Source organism: Lissotriton vulgaris, chromosome 2_1 (genome assembly GCF_964263255.1).
Source record: "Lissotriton vulgaris chromosome 2_1, aLisVul1.2, whole genome shotgun sequence".
In the NCBI taxonomy this organism is placed as follows: domain Eukaryota; kingdom Metazoa; phylum Chordata; class Amphibia; order Caudata; family Salamandridae; genus Lissotriton; species Lissotriton vulgaris.
The window spans coordinates 1610492174-1610513066 of NC_141687.1; positions in this window are offsets into that span (position 1 = coordinate 1610492174).

Consider the following 20893-nt stretch of genomic DNA (forward strand, 5'->3'; position numbering starts at 1 on the left):
CTAAAGCACTATCTACACTTAAACCTTGAGATTGATGAAAGGTCACCGCATATGCCAGACAAATAGGAAACTGTTTTCTGCGTACATACAAATCTTTTACAAGCAAGAACCGATATGAACAACGACTTCATTGTTGTATTTCTGCAATTTCCTCAAATTTGTTCTTCAAGAATTCAATCCCATCCCTATTTACATAATTAACAAAATCAACAATTTTACCCATTGCTCCATTTACTAAACCTTTTTCCACATTCAAATGACGGCGTAAAATTACCCTACAGTTTACACATGCATACAAATTCTTTTCTAAACCAGCAGTTTTACTTATCGACTTCTCTAAAGAATCCAATTTCTTCTTCAACTTTTCAGTCAAAATAATAGTGATTTCTTCATGTTCAATTTTGTCGGTAGCTTCCAATTTTATAATTTCTTCATTTTCCAATTTTAACATTTCTTCCTTGAATACAGAACATTCACGCAGTGTTGGCATTAAACAAATTACAGACTTGTTTTCTGCAATTTTAATATGTATTTTCTCAGGAATAATATTTTAATTTGGAAACAAAATGGGAAATAATCGTCTCTGTAAAGCTTGTTAGCCATGTTCTGTCACTTTTCCTACTCTTATATCTTAAAGAATAGTTCCATAATCAGCATCATTTGCCTGTTGCATATTTCTAATAAGTTCCTTTTATTGAAAAAATGACAAAATGTTAACATTTCCAATACTTCCCAAAGACTTTCTGGTATCTTCATGTGCCAGTGTTCTAAACACTGGTTGTCCTTTTACAGGAGTAAGTTGCAGTAGATCTCCAAAAACTATGACGTGCTTTCCTCCAAATAATACGTCATACTCTGTTTTAAGAATTTGCTGCATTCTCAAATGCACAAAGGCAAGCATTAAGTTTGATACCATGCTTACCTCATCATTAATGAGAAGTTTAATTTTCTTAAAGACTCTTGAAACTTCAAAACAAGCTTCTCCAGAGAGCTTGTGGTATTCTAATTTATTTTCATGCTCCACTGGTAGCATTAATAAACAATGTAAAGTAATTCCTTTAATATTGTGTGCTGCCAACCCAGTTGGAGCAGTGACAACACAAGACAAATATTGAATTGAATTGAATTGAATTGAATAAAAAATTATATTGCGCGACTTTACCGAAAGACATCAAGGGGCCAATAAAAAGATCATAAAAGGCAATCCAATAACTAAGGGTAAGCTTTGGAAAAAAGCCAGGTCTTCAGGGCCATTCTGAAAGACTGCATCGATGGCAAAGTCCTAATGTCACAAGGTACAGAATTCCACAATCTAGGGGCAAAGCTAGAAAAGGCTCTGCCTCCCCACTTGGCTCTTCACATTTGGGGAACCAGAAGAAGAAACTTCTTTGAGGAACGAAGGTTTCTGGAAGGAGCATAGGGAATCAACAGATCTTTTATTCCTCCTGTCTCTTTTCTGGTCAGGGCCCCATATACCAAACAGAGGACCTTAAAGGAAATCCTGGCTTCAATTGGAAGCCCGTGCAAGGATTTCCTGGCAGCAGTAGCTGACTACCTAGGCAAGTCTAAAACAAACTTGGACACAGCATTCTTCACAATCTGCAGTCACTGTAGCAAGCACTTGTTTATTCCCGCATATATGGCATTGCAATAATCAAGCCGAGAGGCTATCAATGCAACCGCAATATGCTTGTGGGCTTGTGTAGATAAATAGTGCTTGATCTTCCGCAAGATCTTAAGGGTGCCCCAACAAGTGGAGATTGTCCTATTGACTTGATGACCCAACGTAAGGGCCGGATCGATCATGACCCCCAAGTTTCGTGCTAGGAGGGCAGGCGCAGGGTAAGTCCCCAGGGATATAGGCCACCATTCCGTCGACCAGATGTCATCCTTTCCGCCGAACACGAGGATCTCCGTCTTCTCACCGTTTAGCCTCAATGAATTGTCAATCATCCATTGAGCAACTGCCTCCATACAGTGTCTAAAATTAGAGGCAGAAGAGCTGACAGACTGGGCGAGAGACAGCAAGATCTGGGTGTCATCGGCGTAGGAGACTACCTCCATCCGGAATGATCTAATAAGCCTGGCCAGAGGGGTCACATAGATGTTAAACAGGGTCAGACTTAACGCCGACCCATGTGGGACCCGATACTTGACCGGCAGGGATGGAGATAGGAACTCCCCCATCTTCACTCTCTGTTTCCTCTGGCCCAGGAAGGACGCCAAGAAGCTAAGGGCAGGCCCCTCCACCCCAATCTCCCTCAATCGAGATGTTAGCACTAGGGAGATAGGGTATCAAACGCAGCCGTGAGATCTAGCAGGATCAGCAGGGTACTCAGGGTATCTGTCAATATGACTCAGTTGTTTTCTGTAGATAAGTTGAAATTACTTTATTTAAAAAACATTTCCTGTCCCAGCTTCTCCACTCACGTTCAATCGGATAGGTTGATACAATGAGCAAGAGCACTCTCTCTTTTCATGAAGTAATCCATGGTTAATCTGCTCTCTCACTTGCTCATATATTTGTTTCTGCACAACATTTAATTGTTCTTCTAAGTTTCCTAAGTTTCTTACATCTTCTTGAGCTTGATACATTGCTGATTCCAACTCTTCAATAGCAGTTGCTGCTTCATTTTGAACAATTGGTTCTCCTAGTGGGTCCTGACTCAACGAAGCAGAATTTTGAATGTCTTGAGAACTATCTCTAGCAATCTCAGCTGCAATAGTAGCTTCTTGCTCAATTTTATCATTCAACATTTTCACATAATTTGCAAAAACAGGACATTCTATAGTATAATTAGTTGCACAGAAGGAATCTTCATAGCTCTCGAAATCTCCAAGTAATTCTAATTCTGAACGCCATGGCTTGAAAAGTTGCAAAAGAGCTAAATAGTAAAATTCCCTTTTGTCAGGTGTTTCACATCTCAGTTTACAGTGATTAATCAAATGTCCTCTTCTTTGTTTCACCAGACATCCTTCAGAACCAAACACTGCATATATATAATTATTGATGTTTTTGTAATATTCTGTTTAAAAAGTTAGTTTTGCAGCACTTCATAGAGACAATTGTTCTCAAGATGATGACTTCTGTTTGGATAATATGTATTCAACATATTTGTTTTCACAATATCTGTACTTTCTGGCTCCTTTTCAGCTAAATATTCATTTTCTTGTACAGGATTAAGTACTCAGTTTCATGTTGCAGAAAGACCTAGACTCACCCAAATGATTCTTCTAGATTTGGAGTATAGACTTGCAGATGATAATCAATCCGAGCATTCATCCGCTCCAATTTCTCGATGAGACAATATCGTTAAACCTTAAGTATATAATTTCTTACTTAGACTCTTCTCATGGGAAATCTCGTCCCACATTTCCTTCAATTCTGTCTTTTCTGATTTCGTTATGTACGATGTTACATATCGAGCAACAGCAATGGAATTGTCTGCAACATATTGAATATCCATGTTAGCATTCCACATGGACAAAATGACTGGGTTATAGTCATTTATGTATTTTGAATCTTCATTTCATCTTAAATTGTAGGTATTTTTAGGAGACTTTCTTGTGATAGTATGTCGCAAAGATGACATAAAACTTTTTACTATTCCTTTCATTATTACTGGACGTGGAAATCCAAAACGACATTTGATGTAGAATTTGTCCTTAGATTTCTACTTTCGAAAACAGTATTTCCCACAACGATGGCTTTGGAATCTTAAGACTTGTTGTTTTAAGTCCTTATCCTGTGTACTTTTCGGTATATTGCATGTAGCATATTCTTCAATAAAAGACAACACAGTATCATCTGAATCTGTTACAAATTTGAGAGCATCTTTGATCCATATTAGCATGTGTATGTGAGGAGCACCTCTTGCTTGATACTCCTTTCTCCAAAAGAAGTCCACAACCTCTCCAAGAGGAGGACTTTTTTATTGGTGATAAAAGACATCATAGCTTCAAATCTATGATTGAAATATCTGCATGCATTAACTGGATCCAAAGAGCACAATTCTCCAGGTGTCTTGTATTCAATATTTAGTATATTTGGATTTGCCTCTCGAAGAAATTGAAGTACATCATCCAAAGCATATTCAGCACAGCATAGAGTAAGGAACCATGTAGGAGTTCCTAAATTCCTTAGCATACATTTAGGTTCTCCATGACGACGGTACCAGTACTCATTAGTACCACGCTGAAATGCCATGAGATTAATTAGCTGAGTTTCCAAAACATTATCTTTCTGGTATACTTTATCCATAAATTCCTTTGCCAAAACATTTTGCAGATGTAAACCTGTTTTCAATATATGGTTTACTGCATAAGAAAGTCCAGACAAATCACTCTCAAACAAAAGATGAAATAAATATGGAATACATTGTCGAAATCTTGGATCTTCTGCATACAATCTTAATGTCCGGGTATTCATATGCAGGAATCTGCACAGGTCGGTCATCATATCGTCCTCCTTTTCCTGTGAGAAACAAATGGGGGAAACAACGAACTTCCAAGCTTTTTTCCCATACACTAATGGGACTTCCCTTTGTTTCTTTCATTTGGAATAACTCTATAGTATTCTCCATCACTTCTATGGAATGCAGTGGATGAACACTGTAATGTTCGTAGATTTCTTCAGTTCTGGACACATCCACTTTTTCAATTTGTCCAGATGGCAAGTCATTATCTTCTTCACTCATAAACACATCTTTATATTATTGATTATTTTTTATCAGATACAACGTTGCCTTTTTCACTTTCCTAACATCCACTAATACCTGCCAGATTTTCTTACTTTTAGTAGGAACGCCAGTAACAAGAATAACTAAAGGTTCATCTTCTACATTTTCTACACCAACTGTTTCAATATTTTTCTTTAAATCTAATGGAAAATACACAACTCTTCCCTTTAATCCTATCTGTAAATCTGAAGGAGGCAATTTCCATGTCTTAGGCTCCATACGAACTATAGCCTGAAAAGGATGCACACATTGAATAAGAATAGACTCATAAGTATTTAAATCCACCAGTTCAGAAGGAATGTTTACCAACTCAAAATTATTATGCACAGCTCTATCAGGCATTTTATTCTTGTCTAATTTGTTATAACAATATTTACAAATACGCTGATCACAACCCAAATCAAAAGTATTCTCGACCAACAAATAAGTTACAAATTCCATCCACTCCTTATTATTTTCCTTTTCACATTGTAAATACAGATCAACAGTCCTAGTCTGATTTTTAAAATGAGTACCTCGACAACAAATACAAGAATAATGTGGTGTTTCACCTGAAACCACCTTGAACTTTGTCACTTCTTGCTCAATATGGCTGAGATACCCGCCACCCCCTCTCAACACAATCCCCAAGAATGGGAAACCGGAAACGGTTCTGAACTTTTGGAAGACGGGAGGGAGTGACCCTCCCGGCCGTATTTATTAAAATATGAAACAAAATTAAAACATTAAAATAACAGTTTCATATTAATGTACAATTTCATTTCCACATTGCGATGTTTGGCTAACCTTAACATATTCTCTAATACAAAGGTTCTCCTAGCCGAACTAACATCCTACAAAACGTTTAACTTGAAATTGTACATCCTAACGTTTAAGGGCCAACGGCAAGGTCGTAACCGGTGTCAAGATCCCTAAAGCAGACATATCCCCCTCACTTGTGAGGGGCGACCGCACAGAGGTGTACCTCAAGTGCATTTACCAATTTCCCTTGACTTGACGGGGGCCCTAATAAACTCGACGCCATTTAAAGGTCGTCCGAGGACTCGTGTGAGGTATCTAGAAGGTAGCGTAGACCCCCTCCCAAACCCCACACAACTTACCACATCTGCCGTCGCAGATGTCCAGGCCCCGCGAAATTCCCCAGGAGGGGGCTGTAGCCCCTCCTACCCAGGAAGGGGCCTTGACCGCCTTTCCTTTCCTTTCGGCGGCCCATCCTTAGAAGGGACCGCCTCCCCGTTGAGGGGCCAATGGCCACCTCCCTCAAGCGCTCCCATCCGTAATGGGTGACGCCCACCCATAGGGATCTTCCAATTACTGCTCACCGATCATGACCTTACCGCCACAGGCCGGATAGTTGACCGGCTATCCGGACCCCCCACAACACTCCTGCCTAAAGGTCATGTCATAAAGTCTTTAGCCAAGCTATCAGGTCTCCTATGAGTAATTCGTTCCCCATCCGGGACAAATGAACACCATCCCCCAAATACATACTGTCCCCTTTAATACAACCATGCGAAATAGAATGCAGTGTACTTGAACGGAACAATCTACTCATTTTATTATTAATTTTCCTTACTAAATGATTCAGAGCAGAAACCGAAATAGCCCCCCGCCACACTTTCCGTGGGATCATATGGGACCATGCAATTGTGCACCCTGGAACTCTTCTTGCCAACCAACTTACCGTGGAAAGCATTGCCTCAAGAAGAAGTCGTCTACCAGTGGTCACCAAATCATTGCCCCCGAGATGTACTATGACTACAAACGGCGGTGACCTCGTCCGCCCTAACAAACCCTCAAAAAATGATCGAAACTGGTCAATACAGAGCCCGCCCTTTCCGTAGAAGGACACACTGTACCCGTATTCCCCAGCCACGTGAATCATGTCACCTGCTTTGAATACGTCCGCGGCACGTCTCACGTATGAGTGGCCCACGACCCACACCTCCTTTTTCACAGCCGGTGATGTCTGACCGCTGGCCCCCCGGTGTCGGGTCGACTGCACAGTCCGCCCCGCCTCGTAGGCTTGCGCAACTGAAAACCAAACAAAAACAAGAAGCGTGAGTACATCATTACAGCTTCACAACATGTGCAACCGCACATACCTCTTATAACAGTTCGAGGACCAACGCCCCACACGTTTTACTTGTTCAACATTCAGACCCCTGGCTGTAGCCTCTGTAGCAGCCCCTATCCGGAAGGAATGGGTCCCAAACTCGCCGGGGTTCAAGCCCGCGGCCGAAGTTGACATCGCAAGCACCCGCTGAAACTGAAACCTCGTCAGTGGGGTGGCGTCAGCGTGTCTCAACAAGGTCCCCCCCATGATGCCACCCTCTGTGCTAAATATTCCTCCACGCACACCACAGGGCACATGGGAGACCCGGGAATCCTTTGTATGATTATGCAGTCCCCAATCGCACCCTGATCGGTCTTGGACCTGACAAACGAGACAGTCATTGTCTCCCCCCTGACCTGAACGTGCTCTCGGCACAGTCCCCCCATGGTATCCTGCTTGTTTTTTGCCACTAGTTCGCTTACCCGCATAGCCCCATGGAATGCTAGCACAAAAGCGGCTCGGAATAACCCCGTTTCGTACCGGGATGAACATGTTGCAGGAAGTACAGATAACAAAAGAGCCAACCTATCTAAACCTATCGGGCGCCTCCCATCTACTCTGCGACCCTCAAGGCGTTGCCACCCACGTAGCGCTTTTTGCACCACAAAAGACGCAGTCGGGTCCTGGATCCCATGAGCCCTTGCCATAAAGGAAATGGCGGCCCGATGCCTCTGGGCCGTAGCCACTGATTTGCCTGCCTGATGTAAAGACAGCAGAAATTTTACTACTAGCTCTTCCTCGCCCCAAAGCTCTCCCCTAGCAGTCCCCAAAAAGGCCCAATAGGATCGGAACGCCCCTTCATATGCCTTCCTTGTCCTGGGTGCTAAACTCTCTCCCACGAGGTTCTGTAGTTCGGGGCACCGAGAGACCAGAGAGCTTCGGGAAAGGGTGCCGCCACCGGGTCCGCTGTGGGCAGAAAACCCCAGAAGGCCTGCATACGAAAACGAGAAAGCGCATCAGCCGCTTGATTCATTACCCCCGGCACATGTCTTGCCCTAAATAGCACGTTCAATTGCATACACAATAACACAATTTCTTTGAGCAATCTCACAATCCATTTGCATCGTGCTGCCTGGCTATTGATACACTCAACCACGGTCATGTTATCAGACCAAAACACCACAGAGTGATCTCTGAATCCCTCAGGCCAAGTTTTCAGGGCCACCAGAATGGGAAAAAGTTCAAGAAAGGCAATGTTACTTGTCAGCCCACACTCATGCCACCATAACGGCCATTTTTGAGCCGACCATTGTGTGCCGAATATGGCACCAAAACCAATGCTCCCAGCCGAATCTGTTCACAGCCCCAGCTCTTCGGAGGACACCGCCGGTTTATTCCAGACAATTCGACCATTGAACTCCGCCAGAAATGCCAACCAAATGCGCATGTCCTGGCGAACCTCTGCCGATAGCCTCGTGCGATGATGACCCTCCTTCAGTCCGACCATAGCTTGAGCGATCGAGCGGGAAAAGGGGCGGGCCATCGGCATTACTCTCAGGGCAAAATTCAGCTGGCCCACCAATTGTTGTAATTGATGCAGTCTGACTTTAGACTCACTAATACACGTTTCCAGGGAAGCCCTGAATCTTAACACCTTTTCTCTTGGTAATCGAAAAGAACCTTCCTCTGAATCGAGCTCGATCCCCAGGAACTCAAGGCAAGTCGAGGGACCCACAGTCTTACCTGGTGCCAGTGGCACCCCAAAATGCTTCATTAAGACACAAAATTCATTCAAAGCCTGTCCACATTCCGGATCCCCGGCCGCCCCCAGAATCAAAAAGTCATCAAGATAATGCATGACATGTTGAACACCCGTCCTCTTTGTGAAGACCCATTGCAGAAAACAACTGAACTTTTCAAAATAGGCACAAGATATAGAGCATCCCATCGGCATACATCTATCCATGTAATAGTGACCCTGAAACATGAAACCAAGGAGACGCTGATCGTCTGGGTGTACCGGGAGCAACCGGAACGCTGACTCAATATCTGATTTTGCCATCAGCGCACCGGGCCCTAGGCGATTCAACATGGCGACGGCCTCATCGAAAGATGCGTACCGCACCGAACACACTTCCGGGTCTATCGCATCATTCACGGAAAGACAACGTGGGGCTGATAAATTATGTATCAGTCGGAACTCACCCGGGTCCTTCTTAGGGACCACCCCCAAAGGGGAACAAACAAAGTTAGCACATGGTGGCTCATCAAATGGTCCGGCGACTCGACCTCGAGTAACCTCCTTCCCAATCTTCTCCTGTACCACGGTCGTATGTTGCAAGACCGACAGTTGGTTTTTACATTTTGCTACACCCTGAAAATCCCCCACTGGGATGCGGAAACCATATGAAAACCCGTTCCGCAACACCCCAGCGGAAACATGATCCGGGTATTTGCTGAGCCAAGGAATCATTGCCATGGTATCAATCGGAGTAGGTAAAGGCGCCCCTCGGACTATTTCAGACCTGTTTGGCGCCTCCCCTACCGCCGTTATCACCCGTTTTGGCTCTGCACATGGACTCAGGATGGGATGGCTGCCCACACCCTCCACATTCATGTCTAAACTTGCATGACCCCTGGGGCCTCGTACATTTACCCCTGTTAAAGTTCCAACAAATCCCCCTTTTTCCTGCGTTGCCGTTCGGCCTCGAGTGGTAGTCATTACCTGTATTTGATCGAAAGGGTGTCCCAGCATATTGGCGGGAGGATTCACCCCCGCTACTCCCTACCAATGGTAACTTCAACATACCAGTACTCTCCATTTTTGACCATGAAACAGAGTCGTAACAATCCCAAGTCAAGTTTTTGTCGTGTTCTTTCGCTTTTCTAAAAATATTATCGTAACAGAACCACTGATTGCCCCCATATGATCCATAATATTCCATGATCCGTGACTGATAAATAGGCAATTCGGTCAGCAACTCGGGCCTACGTTCGCCCATGATGGAGGTAAAGATTCCCCATGCTCTGCCCCAAGTGCCAATGTTTTCGTCAACCTTAAAGGCAGCCATCTTTGCGCGCCAAACACTCGGATGCATGAGCTCCTTTTGGCTCTTAACATGCTCCATCTCATAATGGTCGGTAAGCAACGAAAAAATGTTTACATACTCATCCGCCCACATCTTTTCCTTAATTGCCAGAGGGACATGCTGACCCAACTTTTCCCTTCGTGAAGGTGCGGACTCCTCCCTCGCAATCGGCAATGGCCGCTTACCTGAACCAGAAGCTGCATCCGCCGCTGGACCTGCTCCTGTTGTTTTATCCACCGCCGGAGACAGCGGGGTAACTGGCGATGGTGCCTTCGCCGCCTCCCTAGTTTCACGCAGTTGCTTCATCAACACCTGTGCGTCGTCAGCCGTGGCGCCCTCGCTATCTTTCCCCAACCACGCTGCCAATTGTGCTGCAAACTCAGGCGGCATGTCCTCTCCGGACACGGGAGTGACCACCACGGGAATCGGATTCCCCTCCCTCGGCACCGGAGTTGGCTCCTCGAGTGGGGTATCGGGAACCGGGATGTCCCCCCCAGATGCCCCCCTTCTGGGCCTCTTGCCTTTTCCTCCAGGAGCTGCTCCCGCCAAAGGTCGTTTCGGTCCCCCTTCGCCGTCTTTAGCCGCCATCTGCTTTTTCAGATCGGTTACTTCTTTCATGAGCATACGGAGCATCTGATCGGTAGTAACTCGCTTTCCGACTTTCTTAGGCATTCTCAGACAGAGTATCTGTAAGACAAAAAAGAAAGATTACCACGCTCAAAATTGGCTCTTCGTTCCGTCTCGAGCTCACGTGCAGCGAGGAGGTGCAGCTTCAGAGCACAGGAACAAGAGGATGCTTTCTTGGCTTGTTGCTCCTTTTATCCGTCTTCAGGGCGGGCATAAACCCGCCCCTGCCTGCCCCAAAGGGCGTGGCCGGCCGCGTCAGTGTCTAGGCCAGCCCACTCCAGGGCGGGAAAAAGCGCGCCCCGGCTACGCCGCTTCGGGCATACCAGCCGAGACTCGCCTCCCGCCCAAGATGGCTTCCCGGGGGGATCGTGGTACTCCGCCATACGTTCGGGGGGACCGAATGGTCGCCCCTTTCCAATTTTACTGTACTGCAATGTTGCACATTTTGTTCTACATTTCCTTCTACTAACGTATTAATTTCTGCACTATCTTCTTCTGCACCAAGGAAACTAACCTGAATGTCATCACAAACGTTCTTTACATCTGACACAGATCCATGCAAAAGAGCACTGTTCAACTTCTTTAACATTAGAGCTGGACTTTTTGCATATTACAACGTTCTGACTAATTTCCTCATTTCAGTATGACGTACTGCCAACATCCATAAATGGTGAAAAACACTTCTACAGACTTTTTTAGAAGGACAAGCCAAAGAATGTCCTTGCAAACCAGTATTTTCTCTCACTCTGCAAGCGTCTAATCCTTGCAACAGCTTAATCTTTTTTGTTTAACACTTTTCTTAGTATATGTATGTAAGAAATTACGTAAGAAATCTATAGATTCCTGCCGTACACTACAAACACTACTGCAATTCCAAGTGTACACTGGAGCTTTAGGCCTTCTCCCTAATACCTCATCAGCTAATACCTCTTCTGCATTTCTAGGAATAATTTTCTCTTTCTCAATAGGACAACCATTTTTAACCTCATAAGCACGACCTGTAGTGTCAACTGCATGCAACAAGTCATTACTCTGAAGATAACTCTCCTCATTAAAAAAAAGGATCAGAACTTAAACTAGGTTTCCATTCACCCAAAAACACTTCTGAAAAATTAGTTCTGTTAAGTTCTCTTCTCCATTTACTTTTGCTCTTCATTAAATGGATTGGCTTATCTAGTGATCGAATTCTATTGATTACTAAAACAAAAAGTTTTTTTTTAATTCAAAAGCTTTCTCAACTACATTTTCAATACATTTCCTCTTCTAATAAAATGTGGTTTTCTTCTTACAATTCTTTATTAACTTAGTCATATTGAACAAAATTCTATTATAAAACATCTTCCTTCTTATGTTGTTAAATAGATTGATCCTTCTTTTACTATATAAATTTTTTTATGAAGTTGTTCCCTGACTCTTGTTTTTTCTCTTAGTTGCAGAAACAGTCACAGTATTGTTTACTTTGCGCACACTGCTGTTAGCGGTAGTCAGTCTTTGCAGAAAAGTCTTAGTTTTCTTACCAGGACTTTTTTTCTTTTTGTTACTACATTGATCTTCAGGTAAATGTTGTAGATGAGTCCTCTTTAAATAAACTGCTTTCTTTTGTCCTTTCTTCTTCTCTATTTTAGTAGGCATGATTATTTTTTTTCAGTGGTGACCAAAAGAATCTATTATAAAAAATATATATTACTTTAGAAAAATAAATTATATCAAATACACTATTACATTACTTATAAGAAGACAGGAGAGATTATGACAACAAACATAAGAATATAAAAATAGAAGGACTTACAACAAGAGAAAGAAGTCTACAAGACAATATGGAATATAAATAGAAAAGAGGATATAAGCAGACAATGCAGTATAAGGGGATAAATAGAGTATGAAAAGACTGGAAAATATGAAGAGATAATGAGGATTATGAGGAGAAAGGTAGAAGTATGAGGAGAGGAGGGAGAGTATAAGAAGAAAGATACAGACAATGAGAAGACAAGGGGGCAGTTTAAAAAAAGGTTAGACAAGGGAGTATAAAAAGAAGTGTGACTATTAGGAGACAGACGAGACAATGAGGACAGAGAGACACTAACAGGCCCATTACGATGGCGGGCAGATTGCCCCCGCCAGGCTGCAATACCCAACGCCAGCCTGGTGATAGCAATCCACCTGCAATCCCAAACAGAATGCCCCCCCCACCATGGCTGACAGCTCCACAGCAGTGGCAAAGACTGTCCACCGCTTTTCTGCCCCGGCCACCTTATGACCAGGGCGGAGAGGGTTTAACATGGTAGTGGTATCTAATACACACCGCCAGCCATATCATAATGGGCCTCTGCAGATGCCTTTCCGTAGCAGCAATACCATCACGAAAATGCATGCGGTCTTTACTGTGTGGGCCCCTTGTATGCCCCCAGAGTAAAAGTGTAATTGACAGTGCACATGAGAGGAACGTGTGGTATCTCCCAGCATTCACATACACAAAGCGGAGATGATGCAGACAGAGGTAGTGATGTTACAGGAGGAGGGGAGATGGTGCAGACAGAGGGGGAGATGATGCAGGCAGAGAGAGAGATGGTGCACGCAGAGGGTGAGATAGTGCAGGCAGAGAGGGACATGGTACAGGCAGAGGGTGAGATGGTGCAAGTTAAGGGGGAGATGGTGCAGGCAGAGGGGAGATGGTGCAGGCACAAGGAGAGATGGTGCAGGCAGAGAGAGAGATGATACAGGCAGCAGAGAGATGGTGTGGACAAAGAGAGAAAAAGTGCAGATGGGGGGGAGAACGTGCTGGCAGAGGGAGGTATAATGAGAGAGAAAGGATTAAAAGATCAGACAAGGGATTATAAAAGGAAGGGGTACTACTAGAGACAGAGGAGACAATGAACACAGAAACACACTAAGAGTGCAGAAGATACTGTGAGAACAAGCAGCACTATAAGGAAAGACAAGTGAAAATAAAGGAAGAATGAAAATATCACAAGAGAGGAGACAGTATAAGGAGAGAGAGGTAGACTGTCAGCAGAAACTGTGCAGATTATGGAAAAAGCTGCAACTATAATTCCTTAATTTACACAGATGCTCAGTGTAATTCTAGACAAATTATTTACTACCATACATTTTAACAAAACACATTTCCCACACTAAAATGTTTAAGTGACTAAACACATTACATATATATGACCACTACATTTCAGTGGGCAATCCTTACTCAATTTTCAAATACATTTCAAATTCACTACATTATTTTTTTGCCAGCATTACACCCAAAGTGAGACACAATAGTACAAGAAACAAGCCCAAGGGGCTTGTCAATGGCATCACTAGAGGGGTGCAGAGGGTGCAGACTGCACCAGGTGACACCCTCACATGGGGTGACACCATCTGCTTACGCTATGTATGTAACACAGCTCTTCAGCCTCGCCTCTGCTCTGTGTCTATTTGAACTTATTTCAACAGCGCATGCACAAACTCAAAGCACATTTCATATGTTTATTTCAGTGACTTTAAAAAAAGTTGAGAACTGTGAGGGACAAACCATGGGGTGGGGGGGAAGAATGTGATGAGAAAACAGTTAAAATAGCAGCAGGCGGAGGGGGAGGGATGGTGTAGACAGAGAGGGAGATGGTGCAGGCAGAGAGCGAGATGGAGCAGGCAGAGGATAGATGGTGCAGGGCTACAGGCAGAAGGAGAGATTGTGCAGGCAGAGGGGAGATGGTGCAGAGACAGGGTGAGTTGGTTCAGGCAGAGAGACAGATGGTGCAGGCAGAGAGAGAGATGATGCACACAGGGGGTGAGATGGTGCAGCAGAGAGGAAATGGTGCAGAGGGAGAAATGTTACATGCAGAGGGGAGATGGAGCACACAGAGGGGGAGATAGTGCAGACAGAGAGGGAGATGGTATAGGCAGAGGGTGAGATGGTGCAGGTTGAGGGGGATATGGTGCAGGCACAGGGAAGATGGTGCAGGCACAGGGAGAGATGGTGCAGGCAGAGAGAAATATGGTGCAGGCGGAAGGGAGATGGTGCGGACAAACAGAGAAAAAGTACAGACGGTGGAGGGAAGGTGCAGGCAGAGAGAGGTATGATGAGAGAGGGAGGATTAAAAGATCAGACAACGGATTATAAAAAGAAGGAGTATTATTTAGAGACAGGAGACAATGAGCACAGAAACACACTATGAGTATAAAAGAGACTGTGAAAACAAGCAGCACTATAACAAAAGACAAGTAAAAATAAAGAAAGAGGGAAAATATCACAAGAGAGGAGACAGTATAAGCAGAGACAGGTAGACTGTCAGCAGAAATTGTGGAGATTATGGAAAAAGCTGCAACTATAATTCCTTAATTTACACAGATGCTCAGTGTGATTCTAGACAAATTATTTAAAACCATACATTTTAGCAAAAAACATTTCCCACCATTAGGTGACTAAACACATTACATGTATATAACCACTATAATTCAGTGGACAATCCTGACTCAATTTTCAAATACATTTCAAATTTACTGCATTATTTTTTTGCCAGCATTACACCCAAAAGTGAAACACAATAGTACAAGAAAGAGGCCCAAGGCTCTTGTCAGTGGTGTCACTACAGGGGTGCAGAGGGTGCAGACCACACCGGGTCATACCCTCACATATGGTGACACCATCTGCTTACACTATGCATGTAACACAGCTCTGCAGCCTCGCCTATGCTCTGTGTCTATTTAAACTTATTCCAGCAACGCACATAAAAATTCAAAGCACATTTCATATGTTTATTTCAGTAACTTTGAGAAAAGCAGGGAACTGTGAGGGGCAAACCATGGGGTAGATGGTGCAGACAGAGAGTGAGATGGTGCAGGTGGAGGATAGATGGTGCAGGGCTGCAGGCAGAGGGAGAGATGATGCAGGCAGAGGGAAGATGATGCAGAGAGAGGGTAAGATGGTTCAGGCAGAGACACAGATGGTACAGGCAGACAGAGAGATGGTACACGCAGAGGGTGAAATGGTGCAGCAGAGAGGAGTGGAGCAAACAGAGAGAGAAATATTACATGCAGAGGGGAGATGGAGCACACAAAGGAAGAGAAGGTGCAGACAGACAGGAAGATGGTATGAACAGAGAATGAGATGCTACAGGCAGAGAGAGAGATGGTGCATGCAGAGGGAGAGATAGTGCAGACATACAGAGTCATATTGCAGGCAGAGGAAGAGATGGTGCAGGCAGAGGAAGAGATGGTGTATGCAGAGGGAGATCGTGTGGACAAAAGGAGAGATGATGCAGGCAGAGGGGAGATGGTGCGTACAGAAACTGTGAAGATTATGGAAAAAGGTGCAACTATAAATCCTTAATTTACACAGATGCTCAGTGTGATTCTAGACAAAATATTTAAAACCATAAAGTTTACCAAAACACATTTCCCACACTAAAATGTTTACTGACTATAACCACTACATTTCATTTGACAATTCTGACACATTTTCCAAATACATTCCCAATTTGCTGCATTATTTATTTACCAACATTATACCCAAAAGTGAGACACAATAAAACAAGAAACAGGCCCAAGGGGCTTGTAAATCTACCTAATACTGTATGCAACAGTCTATGTATTCTGACTGAGGAATTCTTAACAGGGAGGTATGATGAGAGATGGTGGATTAAAAGGTCAGAGAACCCAGAATAAAAAGGAGGGAGACTAGTAAGAAACAAAGGAGACAATAAGGACAGAGAGACACTAAGAATACAGAAGGTACTATGACAACAAGCAGCACTATGAGAAAAGACAAGTAAAAATAAAGAAAGAGAGAAAATATCACAAGAGAGCAGACAGTATAAGCAGAGAGAGGTAGACTGTCAGGAAAAATGGCGGAGATTATGGAAAAAGGTGCAACTACAAATCCTTAATTTACACAGATGCTCAGTGTGATTCTAGTCAAATTATTTAAAACCATACATTTTACCAAAACACATTTACCAAACTAAAACATTTAACTGACTGCACACATTCTACTTTTTTTAGTACTGCACTTTATTGCAAAAACCTGACTCACTAACCACATTAATTTACCAAATGATTTTATCACAATACTAATACAAATACAGTACAACTCAAAATACAATTCTACACATTTTTCAAGATTAAACACATTACTTTTACTAAAAATAAAATGCACCACATACATTCCCTTACAACTTTTAAACTCACCTCTCAAACTGATTGGTAGATTAAGAATAATGCCACTCACACAGAAGATAGCCTTATACAGAATCTCCCTGCTCCAGTGCTTGCAGCAGAACCAAAGAAATGGCACATTTTCCCTCTCAATGTACACATATATACACATTACTAACAAATCAAGGGGCATATTACCAACAACTAGCGATAATTTTTGTCTCTAACTTGTTTAGAGACAAAATTTATCGCCGCACATCGGCGATTTTTATCGCAGATAAACCTTGCTATTAGCAAGGTTTATCGCAAATGCGATAAAAAACGGCCCCAATGCATGAATATCGCTGAAAAGTCAGCGATATTCATGCATTATCGAGCAAATGCTCTTAGCCATGTTATCCACCTCCCATTGGATAACATGGCTAAGAACTGCTCAGGGCAGGTGTTAGCTTTTGGAGATATTCGCGCTTAGCGCAAATATCTCCAAAAGTTGGTAATAGGAGATAGCGATGTTAGGGACTGTTTCCAGTCGCTAACATCTTGGCACGCCCACTTTGCATGTCATTAGTGATAAATATCACTGACATGCAAAGTGGGGCCCAAGATGGTCGCTATCTCCTTTTAGCTGTCACTAACTGGTGTTAGCGACAGCTTGGTAATAGGGAGATAATTTAATCTCCGCTTTCTTGGCTTTTAAAGCCAAAAAAGCGGAGATAAACCCCCTTGATAATATGCCCCCAAATTCCTTCACACAGTAATTGAAAAACAGACATATTTCTATTGGTTCAACAATTCAAACCTTGCCAACTGACATAACTTTCCACCCTACCCCCAACTGTAAACTGTCACCAGAGGTCAAAAGTTCACCACTCTATAAAACACTGCTTCTTAACATATTTGAACTACACATAAGTACTTACTTATAAGTACCAATAAAAAGAAAAGCTCTAATTAGAACCAACTAACACATAAATACATAAACTTCAAACATATCTCTAAAATATATTTTTTCAAAGAATTTTTTTCATGCTATGGTAAGCTTACGGGATGACTTACGGACTTAGCACCGTACATCGTATGTAATTCGCACAGTACGCACACGATAAATCTATCGTAAAAAAAATAACGTCTATTACAAATTTTTTATAATCCAAGGAGACCCTATCCCCCGGGGCTAATAAAAAACGTTGGGGGCCGCCCAAATGCCCCCAAGGTCCCAGCCAGCTCCCCACATCCTTTGGGAGCCGTCATTGCATTTCGTCAGAGAGAGCAGCTAACATGCTGGTCTCTCTGATGAAAAGCAGTTTGCTGTGGTAAGGTGGGAGCCGCGAGGCTCTGCCCTACCACAGCAAACAGCAGTGTCCCGGGGATTGGGCAGCCCAGGACACTGCAGGAGCCAGCCCTGGGGAGGTGGGGGGCATCAACAAAGCCCTGGGGGGTGGTGGTCCCTGGGGCTGGGGGGTCCATCACAGACCCCCTATATTAAATATTACAGCCCCGGGGAGGTGGCGGTCAATTACCTTTGCACAACACATCCAAAAGGACTAAATGAACGGATGGATTTAAATTGCTTTCTGTAAATTTACGAATATTTTTTGAACATTCCAGAGAACAGTTTTCATCTGACAGACCGTTTTGACTTGTCAACAATTGTTTTTGTAAATAGTCATGTACAACCTGTTTTATTAGTCATCCATGAAATTGTCTGACGCATCATTTACACTTGCGAATTTCCCACGTAATATTCCAACTACACCCTCCGCACAACCTCACCTTCGAAAAACGCCAGCCCACTACCGATACCACGTGACACAGAATATATCATAGAGTCAGGGAAACAGCGCGTAGAGAGTGACGCACGCCGAGGTAGCGAGGAGAGGAAACACGCTTCAACGTCGGGTAAGGACACGGCTCCTTTGATATGTTTAATCAGTAGAATCAGACAATGATTACAACGACCGGGTTACCATTATACTTTCTTCCTTTTTGATACCACAGCTTGGAACACAACCCACAACCATTTTAAGGTCAGTACTGATATGCTGACACTTTTGTTTAAACTGGGCTACAAGGTATCATAGCAACACTGTCACGTTCACTAGTATCCCCACAAATTCACGGTTCATTTATGTTTTCCAAAGTATGACAGATATTGAATCATCATGGATAATGTGCATTGTTAATGGTTGTAAATTTATGTTACATGTGTACTCATGAGGATATATTCATGTTTTCAGATAAGAAATTCCCTGACGAAGGGCGTTATCGCTTGAAATGCATTGGGTTTGATACATAAATTGGGCGAAAAATATGATACAGAAAATGAAATGTCATATGAGAAGAGAAACTCGCTAACTAACAAAGTTTGAAAATGAAAATAAATTTTGCAAACAATCAAACAAAAAACCATGGAGTAATCATTTAAGGGAAATATAAAGGAGTGCAAGCTAGGAGTGAGTCCTGGTGTTCAGGAAACACATGTTAAAGACTTTGTGGATAATAGGCAGGCAGAGAAACGTGTGCACAAAGAATAGACATGGTTTCAAAATGGATGTCGGGTTTAGGCTAATTTAGCAAGTAAATAGCGTATTTGCATAGGCCATACATCACCCATCCCTGGTTAGACTGGAGACGTAAGGGGCAATAATGAAAACAGAGTTCAAATGCCTGAGCATACTTAGAAAGTTATTATATGAAAATAGTTCAACTGAAGTGTATTACATTTTTTAAAGGAAACGGAAAAAGAAGTTGGAAAAAATCAATCCAAGAATAAAGTGAATTTCTTACAAGTCTTGGAGATTGCAGTCCGGACGTTCTTCAGCGGCTTAAGATGCGTAATGTTCCAAGAGGTCATTGTTGCCATCGAGTGAGAAAAGCAAAGCAATCCAATTCATATCCTCGTAGGTACAGTAATGTTCCTCGAATGTTGGAGCGGAAATTTGAATTGGCAGGCAATCTGCGATGTCAAAGGTCGCATGTTGTATGAGATCATTTGCAGCTGTGCATAAATCCCATTCTGCCACGATACCTTTTTGCGTTGCATCCGCCATTTCTCCACTGCCTGAACAATCAAGTTCATGGTTTCCCAGATAGTCCATTACCGGCTGGATATCGGGAGATATAGTTGGGATGTTGACAAGGCATACATCCATTCGTCAGTCGAATGGGCAAGTTTTGCAATAAAAAGATGGTTGCACGCAGATTGCAAATGTGTAAATAAATGTCATGTTGTAACTGGCTCCGATAATAGATAGAGGCAGGCAGCCGAAAAGTTGTTCCATTTTTTCGCAGTATTGATGTAGCTTAGCGTAGAGGCGTATTCTGTCGGACATGATTGTTACCACAGGGAGTGCAGACATTTTTTACAAGCAAAAATAGTGGTAGGATGGCTGCAAACAGAGCGAGAATTATGGGCTCTGTTCCTGTTATACCAGAGATGATCGAATGAATGAAGTCTGGTATTATACCAAAAAACAGTTTGAAAGCCTGTGACAAGGCCGGAGGAGACCTTGTTAAAAAAGTGTGCTAGACATTGAGTGTGAGATGTGCTGAAAATTGTCTAACAATTCACAGAGTGTAATGGGAGCTTAATACTTAAAAGGGACTGTATTTTACTTGAAGTTAGTGCTATCTGCAGTCAATACATTTCTTTTGCAGAAGTAAAAGACACTTCTGTTCTGAACAAAAGAGGCTTCAGTTTGGTTAGTTTCATGAAATCTGTTCTCAAAGTAGGGATTGAAGGCCAAGTTGAAGTTTGGGAGTTACTTTGTGTGGGTGGGAATAGACATTGCCACGGGAAGTTGCTAAGTTTGAAACAGTAAGGACATAGGGTATGCCAGCTCACATTCCGTAGGAGTGGATGTTATTTAGAAGCAGATAACTGCAGTTAGAAAGCTGTGTGAATGTTGGTCTGATTGTGGGAGTCGGCGTGCTTTTAAGAAAGCATTCAATATTGAGAGCTGTAAGCTTAGAAGCATTGTGCAGTTGGACAGTTTTTGATAATAATGAATGACTGCCATTGTGGTTGCAGTTTTCACCTGTGAGAAACACTTCTGTATCCTCTTTAAGACAGTGATATGTAAATGGGAGAAACCACTGCTCGTGAAAAAACGTGCTACCTTATATAATCACATACCATACAACATGACAAACAACATGTACACCTAGCAGACACAATGACACTACGTACCGTGGGAACCATGGCTAGCAATGTACACAAACCAAACATGGCACGG